Consider the following 15,880-nt stretch of genomic DNA (forward strand, 5'->3'; position numbering starts at 1 on the left):
TGTGAAATGCTTGGGTCAGGTGCATTTCCCCTCTAAAAGGTCTACACCAAGGATCTTCAAATTTGGCAAGTTTAAGACTTGTGGACTTTAACTCCCAGAATACCTGAGCTAACATGACTTGAGAAGGAATTCTGGAAGTTGAAGTCCACAAATCTTAAAGCTGTCAAGTTTTACATTGTTGCAGTTGTACATTTTACCAGCAGTGCTCCATAGTTCTGATATTCTTCTTGTGGTAACAACTTTGCTTATGTTAAAGTAACTGCACAAAACAACATAGTTTCCTCCAACTTATTTCATTATTAGAAACCAGCCTTTCTTAGGGACTCACTTGGGATCCAGTCCTCCATTTTTACTTTTATTTCTTGATTAATTTTATGTATTTTACCTGCTTTGCTCTGTAACTGTCTTTTGACATAATTTAACTTACAATTCTATTGATTGTAATAAATCTATGTGTGCATTTTGGTAATTCCTTGGATTTGGTTTTGGATGGCTTGCATTTTGTGCTAAATGTAGTAGCTACTAGGGCTGTGCACACGCTTTCAGGGAAGTGCTACAGTTCTCATGCAGTGATAGTATCCCTCTGCTGTTCAGAACACCTGACTTTTTCAAGCTTCCATTTCTTTTTTTTTTTTAAACAAGTTTTATTAATTTTTTCAAAACACACAAATCATCATTATCCATTACATGTTTAAACCTTTTTCCATTATAAATTTAACAAGTCAGATAAACTATAATTCTATTTTAAACCATTTCCATATAAACATACAAAAACCTCTTATCCAATTTCTCTTTACTTCTCTTTACTCTTATTCCATTTCATTATTATTATTTCATCTTTTTCTTTCTGACTTAGTTACCATTATTCTCATTCTATATTTCTGCAAGGTTTTATTAATTCTCTCCCCAAAAGAACATATACACACAATACACAAAACATAAAAAAGATCTTTTTGGAAAGCAACTTGGACCCAGGTATCTCTCTCTTCATGGACTTCAATTATATTCATGCTCATCTTACCTATCATTACTTATTTTATTTACCATTCTAAGTCTTCTATATTAACTTCTCCACATATTTCACTCTTCTTAATTCTATCTTAATTAATCATCTTAATTTGAGTCATTATATTTGTATCTTTTGTCCATTCTTTATTGTCCCTTTGTCTCGTTCCTTTTTTTTTAAAAAAGTTTCTCCTGAAATCACTAATCAGAGTATGATGCCTTTCTATCTCCCCCTAAATTAATCAAATAAACCTTTAAAATAGCACCCAATACCCAATCCGATTTTGCTTGGTACATTCTATCTAAATAGTACATCCAGAATAATTAAATACATAGTTAAACAATAGATCTGAATATTAAAAACAAATACTATAATAGAAATTTTATAATAACATCAATGCCATAATCTTATTAAACTCTTTAATTAAAACTCAATATTCTGAACCTCCCCTCATATTATTAAATTCTAAAACCAATCATTATTAAACATTTCACCATTTTAATCTCTTATCAACTCTTAAACCATTTAAGTTTTCTATTTCTAATACAATACTACAATATCATCTTATGTACCTTGCAAAATCTTTTGAAGAAATTATACTTTATCCTTTATCCCTAAAAAAGATTCCTTTTTTCCCATTTAATTTCAAAACTTTGTAGCTTTTCTCCACCTTTTCCCTTCCTTTCTTCTCCCAACAAACCTTTCTACCCCCTCTTCTTCTAGCCTCTGCCTTACTGGCTTCCCTTCTCTGTCGTGCTCCTTTTCCCTTTTGTTTACTATCATTATATTGATTTTGCACCTTATTTTTCCCTTTCTTAAGTGTTTTTTTAAATCTTAAGTCCTTAGTTTCTCTTCCTTTCCCTCTTACTTCTTTCTTGGTCGATTTCTGAGATTTATTAAAAATGGCTTCCTTTCCTTCTTCTTCTTCTGCTGTTTTCATCTGTTGTAATGTTTGTTGATAGTTAATAACGCCATTTCTAAAAAAAGGAAGGCTTCTTTCAAACCAGCTTTACCATTTTTTTTTGCTTGTTCATAATCTTTTCTCAGTTCCTCAATAGAAGGAGCCATTATAAATCTTTTCTTTTCTTTTCCCTTCTTTCTTCTTACAAAAACCAGAATATTCCAAAGAAAAATAAAAACAGTCCCAAAGTTATCAATCAGTCCAAACCAAGGCAGAGTTCTCACTTTCTCCTTCTGGGGTAGTATCAATCAGAGACAAAGAAAGTCCAAATCTGTTTCTTAAAGTCTTAATGCAATATATTTTAGTCTTCAAATCCTTAAGGCATCTCCTCCAACAATCTTAGCATACAAATATTTTTTTAGTCCTCTCTCTTCCCACTCATCGCTTAAAGCCAGTTTTCACCTAAAAAATAGGTTTCTTAATATTCACTTATTTATTCCGTAGGAAAAGAGGGTAAGCTTTCCTTTCAGCACCATCAAACTGCCGCTTTTTTCCTCTTCTAGAAGGTATCATTCAGAAAGTCATACTTTTCAGGAATTTTGTTAAATATGTCTTAGAGTCCTAGGAACCAAGAAAAACTTTCTCCTTTCAAAAACTTTCTCCACTTCCTCCTGCGCATTCTTACCCGGCTGCCAGCTTCTTTGTGGCGGCCATTACGGACCGCCGCTGCACCGTCCTGGGAAAAGGGGTTCTGCCGGCCGGGAGAGGGGTCTGCAACACCCCCAAACCCTTCTCCGGATCCCCTACCTTCAGCTGCCCCTGCAGGGCAGCCTAGCTCCGCACCCGTCCGGATCGGAGCCCCAAAACGGACTAGCGCTGCAGGGATCGCGCAGTATCGCGAATCCCTGCCGCTGCCGAAGCTGACAAACCGGAAGTTCTTCAAGCTTCCATTTCTGATTCACTCATAAAGTTAATGTAACTTCTAAATCAGCAGAGATAGTCAGCCTGCTTTAATGAACCACAGAAAGATGCTATGTTTACACAAGATTCATAGCACTTCACACAAATCTCCCTTCAGCAGTGCAGGTGAATTTATGGACTTCACATAGAATTCGTGGCCACTTTTTGGTCCAAAATGTATATATCAATATCTAAAAGAGTTTATTGTTGATCCATTTTCTCCATGTGGTAGTACAGTTTACTAAAACGAACCATTGCATAATTAATGATTACTCGAGTAGTGATTTCTGCAGCATCAAAAAACTAATCTAATTGCTTTTTAGATGATACTATTTACCTGTAAAGCATATTGTTACAGAAATACAATACTGTGAACACTGTGGAATGTTCTTTTGTACTTTTATCATTGCTCTGTACTACATATTGATTGTGAACAAAATTGGGGCAATTTCAAAGCCACACATAACATAACTTAGCAATATATGCCATTGTGAACTACTTCCATTGCAAGTGAATGAAAGGTGAATGAAATATACTACAGTATCATAGAGGTTACTATTTTGACATAGTTTATTGTATATATAATTATATATGCATGTATATTATATGATGGAGACACCAGGGGAAAAAAGGCTTGAAAGCAGAGGTGGTATTCAGCAGGTACTGACCAGTTCTGGAGAACTGGTGGTGGAAATTTTGAGTAGTTCGGAGAACCGGCAAATACCACCTGACTGGAAATTTTACAGTATCCTTCCCCTGCCAAGCGCACAGAAACAGTAGTAAAAATTGAATCCCACCACTGCTTAAAAGATGTTTAAAAGCAAACTATTTATATAAGGAAATGAAGTGTTCTTTCCAACTGGAATCAGAATATAGCTTCTAAAATTCTTAGAGATAATGGATAGAATTCTAAACTGTAGAGGCCTCTTAATTAGATTTCAATAGCTCTTCCCTCATCAAAATCTCTCAGAATTTCACCTCAGTTAATCATTCTCAACTGGAAACAGATTTTAGACTTCTGCCTCAAGGTCTTCCTGCTGCTTTTGGCTTCTAGGATGAATTGCCAATCTCCTCCCCCCTTCTGTGCTACCGACTTAGCATGATGTTCTAATTAATTTAGCTGATAGCTTTGGTCCCTAAAGCTATAATTTCTCCAAAATATTCTGCCAGGGTCAAATACATATATTTTTTACACTACAGCAGTATTTACCAGCTTCAGCATCTTGAAAATCATGTCTGGAATATTGCATCCAGTTTTGTCTCACCATGATATTAAAAAATTTGTAGAGACTCTAGAAAGAGTGCAGAGAAGAACAACAAAGATGTTTAAGGGACTGGAGGCTAAAACATACAAAGAATGGTTAGGAGAATTGGATATGTCTAATTTAATGAAAAGAAGAACTAGGAGTTACATGATGGCAGTGTCCCGATATCCAAGGCAGGGGTCCCCAAACTTGGCAACTTTAAGACTTGCAGACTTCAACTGCCAGAATTCCTCAGAATTCTGGGAGTTGAAGTCCGCAAGTCTTAAAATTGCCAAGTTTGGAGATCTCTGATCTAAGGGGTTGTCACAAAGAAGGGGGGGGCAACCCATTCTCCAAAGACTCTGAAGCAATGGATAGAAACTAATCAAGGAGACAACCAACCTAAAACTAAGGAGAATTTTCTGACAGTTACAACAATTAATCAGTGGAACGACATGCCTCCAGAAGTTGTGGGTATCCCAACACTGAAGGTTTTTAAGAAGAGATTAGAAAACCATTTGTCTGAAATGGTATAGCAAGGGGTTGACCTCCAAGGTTCCTTCCAACTATTTTATGTTGTCATTCTGTTTAAGATTCTGGTTGGAAAATTCTGGGAGCTGGAATCTCCATATCTTAAAGATGTTAAGTTGAGAAATTCTGCAGTCGAGCGAGCACGGGGTACTTAATTTACACTTGTGTCCTAGTATAATGGTGAATGATTTTAATTATTTGGTCCCAACTGGAACTAACTGGAACAAACCACTCCCCATGTTTGCCATTTCCATTGCTAAAAGTGATCAACAAGAGCATAGCTACAAGTCACAGCTTTAAGTTCAGCTAGACTGTAGAGTGACATATTTCCATTACCTTTATGATAAGCACAATAAGCATTTTATACTTGCAATGAATGGCAGCAAGCACTTAAGCTAAACTGATTGTAACAAAACATATCTAACCATCTGTATTTCTATTGTCACAAATAACAACTGCATTTTAAAATCATATTTGGATCTTTATTCCAGGAAGTAAAATGTTTTGCACTATTATTGCCTGGCGCTGCAGAGATCTGAAAGTTTATCTACATAGATGAAAACACTGAAAAGCTGAAGGAATACTATACATAGCTGTCATTTTATCAACAGTTTTAAACTATCAGCAATGGAATCACAGCACTAAAAATTTGTATTTTTTAACAAGTGTAATAAAAAAAATCAGAATCCAAGCTCTTATCTTTTGTGGCAAAATATATCCAAGCATTCTTCTTAAAGAATACAAATAATAAGATGATTTATGATTTAAAAGTGTTAATATGAAATGAACTGAATTGCTTTTTCCATTTTCACATTGGCTAATGTGCATACTACTGGAATTAACTGAGTATGGTTTTGTACCATGTTCTCATAAAAGGCTTCCCTGATTAGTGGGTAGGTGGATCAGAAATTAAAAAAGACCAAATCTGAACACTAAATTTGGAATACATTTGCAATGGTACTAGAACACAAGTAAAGCTTTTTGATTTGTAAAATAAATTTTTATGAGTATATTTTGCTCATAAAGATCTATAAATTATATGATGAATTTCAAAATATTTTCCAGGCAGAAAGAAAAAATTAAATATATGTCCTATATACAGGTATATATTCAACCATATTGAACAGTACCTTAATCATATGGCTATAATGCTGCAATAACAATAGTTAAAACCACAAAATGTTGCATATAGTGGAAGATGGTTCTCACACTGATAACAAGCCTAATAGCCATTACCAAAACAATTGACAGGTGCAGCCTTTCCTTCTTTCACGAAAATGATAAGCTTTCCCCCCTAATACCCAAAACAAGTGAAAAAAAAAATGAACCAGAATCTCTCTGCCTTAATTTGCCCATAATAAGTTTCTCATTTAAATAAGTAGAAAGTTCACTGGAATTCTGCATCTTCATTTTAATAAATATTAGAAGAGAAGAGAAGAGAAGAGAATTCTTTATTGGCCAAGTGTGATTGGACACACAAGGAATTTGTCCTGGTGCAAATGCTCTCAGTGAACATAAAAGAAAAGATACATTCATCAAGAGTCAAAAATCATAAGGTACAACACTTAATAATAGTCATAGGCTACAATAAGCAATCAAATCATACTAGGAAACAAACAGTCAATATAAATCATAAGGATGCAAGCAACAAAGTTACAGTCATACAGTCACAAGTGGAAGGGTTAATCAAAACTTTGAAAGACTTGGTTTCTAGATTAACTGGTCCCAGTTCAAGTTGCTATGATGAAAGTTTGATATGCATATGGAATGTTACAAACATAAGACCAAAGCACACCAATAGCCTTTCATGTAAATTGGAAGAATACTCAAAATAAAATTCAGCTTAAAAAAACTTAAAATAAAGGGAGGAACAGGGTTATTTGACTCCTTTAAAATGCTCCCATTTCATCTTCTGTGCAACACCTCCCATCACAAGAAAAGGGGGAAAATCTACATTACTAGAAAGCCACCTCTGATCTTTTGGGAGCGTCTCTGTCTTTAGAAAACATGCTTCTTCCTATAATGAGTGGCTTCCATTTTTCGCACCTTTTTGAGCTCTACATTAATCACATGCTGGCATCATATTATACTGACCAGAATTCCAACAGCAGTCACAACACAGATAGAAATAACAGTATTACCGCCTCAGCAGCAAACGTGTCAATTTATGCAAAAATTAATATGGGCAACACATGTAAAGGAGGAGCTGCTTAATTTATACTGTGAAACTTTGGAACAAATAAATATGTTCAGTTATGCAGTTAAAATCAAGTTCAAGTTACAAGTTAAGCAGCAAATCTGATAATAGTATTATTACTAGCAGAACAATAAATCAGCATTAGTCCTAGTATAAGAATGGGAATGGGAAAAGGAATGGATTTTGCAACCAACCTTTTTGAAGTTATCTTAAATCATGCCCATTGTTGTTGGTATCAATCTTTCATATTGTATATGGGGCTTTTTATGATCATCTGAAATATTGTAGATGTCTTTTGTGTACAAATAACTATAAATATTTGCTAGAATAATACTCAATAATCTTGCTGATTCTCAAACATAACCATACCTTTGCAACAGTGTTTTGTTTTGCAACTAAACAGCCAAACCATGTAAGTTGCACCATACAAAGCTTTTGACATAAATGCTGAATAGGCCAGCATACTTATGGAGTATCCCTGAATGGCCAGCATAACTGAATCTTGGGTGACTGCTTTGGAAGCTGCTTCTGATCCCTCTCTTAAGGCTTTGCACAACCCTAATCAATATATTTCCAGGAAAAACAAGAACCCTCAGGAAAACCTCTCTGGATTTATAAAAAGCTATTTGCTCTCCATACAGCTACTGGTCTTCAACCATAGGAATTATTCTATTGTCGTAAACTACCAATATACAATATGAGTTTTTTATTTTGTTTACTGCTATGTAGCCTAAATAGAGTATTGCATGACCCACACACATTCAGAAAAGGGTTTTCTATGGTTGAAGAATCCAGGTCAACAGAACATTTTCATTTGTGACTGGGGCAAATAACAGAATGCTGCCTTAAGGTCTATAAAGATTAATGAATGAAAGACTCATGTCACAACAAATAACCCTGTAATTCTTTTAACAATTTCTTTTTAGCTTATGAAACATTTTCTTCTTAAAATACAGGTTGTTGATGGTACAATCCACCAAATTAAAATTATTTTAATAACTGGATAATGGAAAACTGAAGTTACTTAATGGAAATTGATGCATGAATGAGCCTTGCCTCTCTTATCCAGTTATACAAACACTGGCTTTTAGATATATTAAGAATAATCCAGGAAATTAATTTTTCATTAAAATAGACATTAACAAAAAAATAGAAAAAATAATTTATGTAATTGTTAAATCTTTAAATGATTCTACTCATGTTTCTTTTACCTTTATTTATAGAGGATAGACTGATTACTATGGTTTACATTCAATACAACATCTATGTGGCATACATATAAGTACCAGCAAAAATATTTAATAATATAACTGATTCTGATTTGATTTGTACAAAGTGATTTGTAATCTTGCACTAATAATATGATGTCTTTATTTAAAGCATTATGTAAAGGAAAAGAATGATTTTGTGAGTGTAACATGGAAATACTCACCAGAATTATTTATTCATCCAAATCATATTTAATATATAGCAAGACTAAATTGTTGTCAAACAAATATATAGTATAAATGCTCTTTTCTTATTAAAAAAAAGCCAGTTGTTTGGTTATCTGTGATTTGTTAAATGAACCAATTGTCTAAGTTCATGCACATTTTTTAAGTCATAGGCCATGTTTTTCATATCAACAGCAGCTAAATTCACATTTTGAAGGAATTCACATGAATGCACTATCAACAGGTGATTGTTCAGCCTTTGCTTAAAACATTCAGTGAAGGCAGCTCATTGACATATAATATAATCATAATCTAAGGTTCCAGTGAGCAATTGTTCTACCTGTTGGAAGCTTCTCATAATATTTAATTGGATCCTGTTTTCCTGTAAAAACACTATTATTCTATTTCTCCACTCTGGCCAATAAAGAACAGATCTTTGACTTTATTCTGAATGACACCTTTTCAGATAGATATAAAGTGCTATTGTTCTTTTCTTAGTCACCATTTCTTAAAAGCTAAACATACCTAGCTTGTGTGGAGTGACCATTCAAAGTTACAATGGCACTGAAAAAAGTGACTTATGACCATTTTTCACACTTATGACTGTTGCAGCATCCCCACAGTCATGAGAGGCCAGGTGAAGAGATGCGTGCCTCGGTGTGAGTGATATTGAGTTGGCCACGCCCAACCAATAACATGGCCACCAAGCCACGCCTGCCAACTAAGCCACGCCCACAGAACCAGTTGTTAAAAAATCTGAATCCCACCCCTGCTCATATTGCACATATAAACAGCAATAGGTCATAGATCATAATCATCGTTACAATCATTAACCATAAATTACAACTGATAAATCATAAGAAACCAACAGGAGAAAATAAATACAAACAAAATAAAATAAAAGATACTAAATAAAATAAATCATATTAAGGCTTAGTGAAAAATCCAAATATAATCAATGTGTATAAATATATAAAAAATTATCCTAAAATATTCCTTTTGCAGATTGAAGAGTCAAGGATAACCTTTTCTGATTTCATATGCTAAAGAGCTACATAATGCATGCCCTCCAGCAGACTTGCCAAGAAAGGACTTATGAAAGAATTATGCCTCAATATTTTATTGTAATATTTTATTATATTGTAAAACTACATAATCCATTTTATTTTTTCAATACAATGCTATTTGTACAGTGTTAATTAATGATTGCTAACATTTTAATATTTAGATTTAGAGGAGCATTTCACATGCTGCATTTTTTTAATATCCCTTTTTCATTCTTGAGATCTGATTTTATCCTTCCTCCAATTTGTAAATGCATCAACCATGGTATATTCTGGCCTAAAGACAGAGCACAAATTATTCAATATTTTAATTGCTCTGAATCCTAATTCTAATCCTAATTGGCAGACTCTTAATACTTTGCAAAATGATCTATACATGTAAACAACCTTTTTTCTTATCAGCTCAAATATTCAGCACAAATGATAATAAATTGCTTTGCTGCTTGCCAGATTTCTGAGTGCCAGATCCAAAGAAAAGGTTAAAGACCTTTCATATTCCCAGCATTACAGTTCAGATACTTATGAATCACTGGCTGTGTACATAGATAAGTAGATCATTAGTTGTATTTAGTGGAAAAGCTTTTCTACTGCATGACTAGCTTGGAAGTTTTCTCTTCAAGTAACCGTGGGAGTAAGTTCCATGGAGAAATCGTCATAAATACACACCTCTGCATCTATGCAGAAAAAGCTCCAGCTTATGCATGGCAGAAATAAAGGTTTTATACTGCTTGGGAGCAAAATGAAATAAATATTTCAGCCTGGGAGTGGCATTTCAAAGACTGCACTGCAGCTGCATTTTGTGGGGGCATTGTACCCTATGTGCAGGAGAATTATCTTGACATTTTTCCAATCAACCCAAAGAAAGTATATGCAACATTTAATGATTATCATTAAACATTTTAATATGATGCTTTCTAGTTGTATAGGAACTACAAATCTTAAAATTTCCAGTGCACATGTGAAAATTTAAGACCCAAGATCCAAAGTTTATCCTAGTTTACCATGTTCAAGAATTATAGATGTATATAATATATAGTTTGCTCATTGCGGCATTTTCTATAGCTTATGACTCCTAATTTCTAGATTTAATAACAAAGTTCATCAGGCTAACCTACATTACAGGCTGCTGCAAGTATAAAATAAACTTAAGATTCTCATGGCATCATTTCTATTATCTATTTCAAGTTATGATGTCCTAGTTTGCAGTTGATGATTTAAAACTTAGATGTATGATTAAACACATTTAGGAAATTATTTTTGAGTAAGCCTAAGATATACTTGCAACCATAGTTCAGAAAAATTAATATCATATATCATGATTGATATCTACCTGCATAGCTTATTCTTTCTCCTGCTTTAGAAGAAACAATCCTATTATCAAAATAAGGTAGTTTTTCAAACAGCAGAAGGTATCATATTAGCTTGACCTGTAATTATGTCTCAAAAGATCCACAACAGATGTTGTGGTTTACTAATTAAACATTGCCAATAACTACTAGCAGCTATCCACAGTAGACTTTATAGCAGGATCCTTGCACCTTTGTCATTTTGCGTGGCTTTCAAAATCTTAAAAGTTACAGAGGTTGAGACATGCTGCTTTATATTAAAGTAAAATTGCACCGAACTCCTGTTGACTTCATGATCATATATGCAGTTAGTTTTGTTGGCTACCATATAAAAGTGGTTAGTCACTGCTTTTTTCAAGGCTTTTTTCCTTTAGATTTTGCAGATTAATGTTCCATTATTCCTTTGAAGTCTCCCATCCAAATACCAATAAGCCTTGACCCTGCTTTTAACGTTCCTGTTCAGATAAGGTCTGCTGAATGCTAACAGCAGCCGATATGTCTCACCTTCTTATAATTGCTCCTCATTTTCTGTGTTGTGAAACCAAGAATGAAATGCAGACACAGAGTTCACCTCTTCTATCATACACTTAGTAGTATCAATTTATTCCACAAATTATAATTATATACTTAATATTGTCAAAATCATCTTCCTCTTGCCAATGAAGAAAAGGTTTCTTGGAATACTCTCTCTTTTTGATATCTTTTTAAGGTTTAAAGATACAAAGATAAAAAAGAAAAATACTAAGAAAAATATAAAAAGTGAAAAGAAAGAAGAGGCATAGAAAAAGGAAAAGATATATAAAAATGATTATCAAGATAAATATAATTTCAGTAACTTATTACCTTGTCTGACATTTCATCAAAATATCTCATCTTTATATATAAATTATGATGTCCCATCATTCAGCCCTACACAGCAAAAGTACATTAAGAGATACCAGAAGTAATACATATATTTTAACCCCAATCAAATAAATCAAATTTGTATTCCTTTATTTTTAACACAGTAGCTCATATCATTTTCTCTAACAATACAACAAAAATTATTCTTTCCATATCTTATCTCTTACCTATAAACAAATCCTTAAAACTTTGTGATTTTGATCTAGTCAATACAAATACAAGTCTAAATTTGATCAAATAAACCTATTTTGTATTCCTTTTGTTCACTTTTAAAAATCCTGACTTTTAATCCCTTCAATATAATGTCCCACAAATTGAGCTCTTATCATTTACTTTTACTTTTGGCACATCTCTTTTGTATATCCAAGACAATAAAGCTATCCAAGTCACTCTTCTGGTTTATTATTTGTATATCCTCTTTAAGTTATTAAGACATCAGCTGGTTTCATTTGTAAATTCAGTGTAAAAGCATTTTGCATATCACTCTTGAAGCTTGATATTTTAAAATCCATTTTCACATACACATTCAGATGAGCCCTTTTCTATTTCATCCAGTAAAATCTATTCCTTTTTTTAAAATCCATTTTTATAATAGAAAACTATCTTAAAAATAATTAGTGCTTTTTTCTTAAAAGGCCTTGAATTATTCTACATTCAAATACTACTACTGTATTCTGTATTAATGGAGCTCTTCTCCTTTAATTATAATATTTAGTTCTTTCTATTTTTCCCTAATCAACTTTTTAGTCCCCTTTTATCATTTTTTATTCAACAATAAAAATACAATTGTAAAGTTTCTTACAATTAGTTTCAAAATCTTTATGTGTGTGTGTGTGTGTATAATTTTCAAAACTCTCCAAAACCAACATTTGAGTAGCCCTTTCATTGTTCGTTTAAGTCCTTTAAGTAAATTTAAGCACTTCATGAAATTTCATGAAATTTCTTTTATCAAGAATAGAAGGAAATTTACACAGAGTAACGAAACTTCTGAAGACTCTTGACATCCATAAAACCATTAACAAAAAATTTCCAAAAGTGGCTAAGAAAAAAAGTATGAAAACACAGTTTTAAGGTATTGAACTGTGGCTTAGATGAGGTGACTTTCCTTCAGCTCCCAGAGTTCTAAAAACCATTAGAGACACTTACAGTTTCCTCATGAGGCACCACTGTATGGAGTACCTGTGGGTGATCCAGGTCCTTTCTTTATTCCAGAGAGGAATTCTGAGCTGATCTATTCACCAGCTTCTGTTTCTGCTGTGGTCATTAGCTTTGCTCTTGTGGAACAGTTTTCAGTCCATCATTGCTTCCCACAAGCTATTTCTTGGGATTCTTCCATAGTTCATTAATATGCATGAGCCCCCGCATTCCAAAATTAAATTAGATAAATCTGAACAAATGCAGCATCTGTACTAATCACAATGGCCCTAAAGTGGTGCTGACAGGTTTCAGAAAAATGTTCACATAAATCTGAGCAAAGGTACCACGACATCTAAATCAAACTGCAATCAGTTAACCGATAGCTGAGAGAATGTAAACTTAAAAATAAATTTAACCGAAATGTGCTATGACTGGAATAGGTGGGGGGGAAATCCTTTTGACATTGTTTACAAAGACTTGGCACCAATCCACTAGATGCTGCACAACCTGTGATCCAATACCTGGAACTGAATAATCCTGCAGCTCTTTCTGTGCTGGAGTAAATTGCTCATACTGCATGTACATTACACTTGCCACATGCTACCCTTTCTCCATCCTCTGCTAGAATTGCAATGGAGGTTTCTCTCCTACTGCAGCAATCTCCTCATCCCATCATCTTCTCCCAAATACTGAAACGACAGTTCTTCGGACTGCTTTTTACAAACCCATTAATTTAGAAATACTTCCACTGACATCATGGGGATTATGTGATAACAACCACAAATAGCTGCAATCAAACAACCAGCTCTTATAGCCTATGTTACAGTTTAGAGACAACTAGGGGTTTCGCCCCCCCAAGGAAACACAGTATCTTTCAAATTTTTTGACTTTGCAAGTCCTTTATTTCAGGCTGTAAAGGCATCTAAACACAAATTGTTATTGAAGTTCATAATTAGCAATCTTCCACTAATTTATTTAGACATTATGCCAAGTTGCATCTACTCTCTCAGCTTTTTCTTTCCTCTTGAGCTTTCTTCAACCCCCTTCTCCGCAAAGCGGTATTATTCAGCCTTCTAAAATCTAAAGTGCCTCTCAGAAACAATTTTGTCATTCCCCACTCGTCTGTATACATTTATTCTAGGATTTTTCCCTGGACCACCCAGAAAGTTCCATAAACTGAACAGGAATATCATTCCACTGCATTTCACCCACCCCAAAGTCAAGCTGCAATCAATTAACTGATACCACAATCTTAAGATCTAAGAAATGCACCAGCTCAAGAAGGATGTATTGATTTCCACTAAACTTTCTTCTGGGAGAAGGCTAAAATCCCCCTTCCCACGTGGGAGTAAGTGGTAGCCATTTCTGTACCCCAAAACTGCACCACCCCTTCCCAGTCTCAGCCTCCTGCAAGCCCCACAACAGTTAGCAAAATGCTGCCCTCTGGGATCAATGGCATCTCATTCTTGAGATGCAGAAAGAAAGCCCTTTCACGGGCCAAGCTATTCTCATGTTCACTCTTCAGATTCTGTTTATATTGTATTAAATTTTGGACTAAATCTTCTGAGACCATAGGATAACTGGCTGGCAGCTACATGTTCCCTCTCCATTTAGGAATCCAGAAGCAAAGATCGGCATCCTCTGGTCCCTGCGCTCCCTTTCTTCCAACTACGAAGGCTCTTTCTGAACAGGGAGTTCAGTTTTCTGGATCCAAGTTAAGGTCGCCGAATCTGGGGCTCTTGTAGCTTCCTAGAAGTGCTCCTGAGCATCCACAGAGTACACTCTCCTCACTACTTAGAGAGCCATCCTAAGCCACGTTCCCCACCCGTCCAAGATCTAACGGATCCTGGGATCCTGCAGCATGAAAGTCTCCCCCCCCCAAGCAGAAGGGGTCCGCCTCGTCATTTGTCGGGGTCCGTATGAAAATGCCAACCGTTCACGACTTACCAGAAATCCTGGCACCTCCGCCGGACAGTCCGTGGCCGAAGATGCTTTCCCCACCTCTCCAGCGTGAATCGCCGCGCCTCCAGAGGCGGCAGCCTGCACTACCGCGCTACGGCTGCGACTCCTGCGGCGAGAAGCGCCGATTCCAACGGGAGCCAGCCTGGCGAGCCGGGAGCCCTCCGCAATCCCCTTCGGCAAATTAAACGGAGAAGGCGGGGAAGGAGGGAAGGACACGCCGCCAGGGACCGAGCAAGCGCGGCGCCCAGGGCATCCGCCTCACTCCAGGCGCGGGCGGTGAAGGCGAGAGAGGAGAAACCCCACACACACATACACACATACAGCAGGCAGTTTCTCCGACTCAGGAATTTTGATACGGGAGAGCGGGAGAAAAAAAACAAAACCGCGCACGACTCTAGTCTAATAGCCGCCGCTGCGCCACCGCGAGAGGAGGAGCGCCAGCGGAGCAGGAGAGGACAGCGCGAAAGCATCGCCGGCAATGCGCATGAGCGCCGGCTCGCAAGACTCGCCACCGCCGGCAGTGCTGGCGGCGGCGTCGGTCAAATGACGAGAGTGGCGAGCTGGCGGCCTTCATTCAGGGCGAAGGAAGTCGCGGCCGCCTTGGTCCTTCGGTCGACGGCCAAGCCAGCCGCTTCCTCCGTCTCGTCGTCTTGCTGGGCATTCGCGCTTCTCCGTCCGCGCCTCTCCGACCTCGGAGGAGGAGCGCACGGCGCTCCCTGAACTTTCCGTCGGAGCAATATTGCCAGCCAGGCTTTTTCTTCGAGGGGAATCTTTTTTTTACCTTTTTCCTCCCTTCTCTCCTATCCGGGGCGTCAGATTGCTCAATCTCGCCTGGCTTGGCAAGTGAAAGATCCCTGCGCGGGCAGGAACGGCCAAGTTTTAAACCGGGCAGATGGTGGCCAGTGCAGCCTTTAACTGGGTCAGTGGGCCGTCATAAGTCGAAGGCTTGAAGGGCTTATGCGATCATCCCGATCGGGTGGTTTTAATCAAGTCTGATGCGCTTTGATGAATCACTGCAGGCATCACAGCATCTCTTAGCCATCAGTGGTTTCACCCAGAAGGAGAGAGGTTTTATTGTCTGGTGGCAGAAAAATCAAAAGGAATCTTGTGCCACCTTTTCAGACTGATGCATTTTATTAAAAGACAAGCTTTTGTGAGTTGCAGCCCCCTTCAGATGCAGTACAACGACTTGGCTG

General features: G+C 36.4%; 1 protein-coding gene across 2 annotated transcripts in view; it reads right to left on the minus strand.

The window, feature by feature from the left end:
* The window catches only part of PAG1 (phosphoprotein membrane anchor with glycosphingolipid microdomains 1), a 106,811-nt gene extending 91,225 nt beyond the window's left edge, over nucleotides 1-15,586 (minus strand). The window contains exon 1 of one of the 2 annotated variants that reach the window (XM_026689172.2): nucleotides 14,670-15,586. The gene's annotated coding sequence lies outside the window, so the exon portion shown is untranslated. The remainder of the gene's footprint in view (nucleotides 1-14,669) is intronic. The other variant, XM_087961935.1, reaches the window with a different exon arrangement.
* Nucleotides 15,587-15,880: the final 294 nt, after the last annotated feature.

The sequence above is a fragment of the Notechis scutatus genome, chromosome 3, assembly GCF_049901735.1.
Source record: "Notechis scutatus isolate UNSWTSFEM ecotype Mainland chromosome 3, rNotScu1.2, whole genome shotgun sequence".
In the NCBI taxonomy this organism is placed as follows: domain Eukaryota; kingdom Metazoa; phylum Chordata; class Lepidosauria; order Squamata; family Elapidae; genus Notechis; species Notechis scutatus.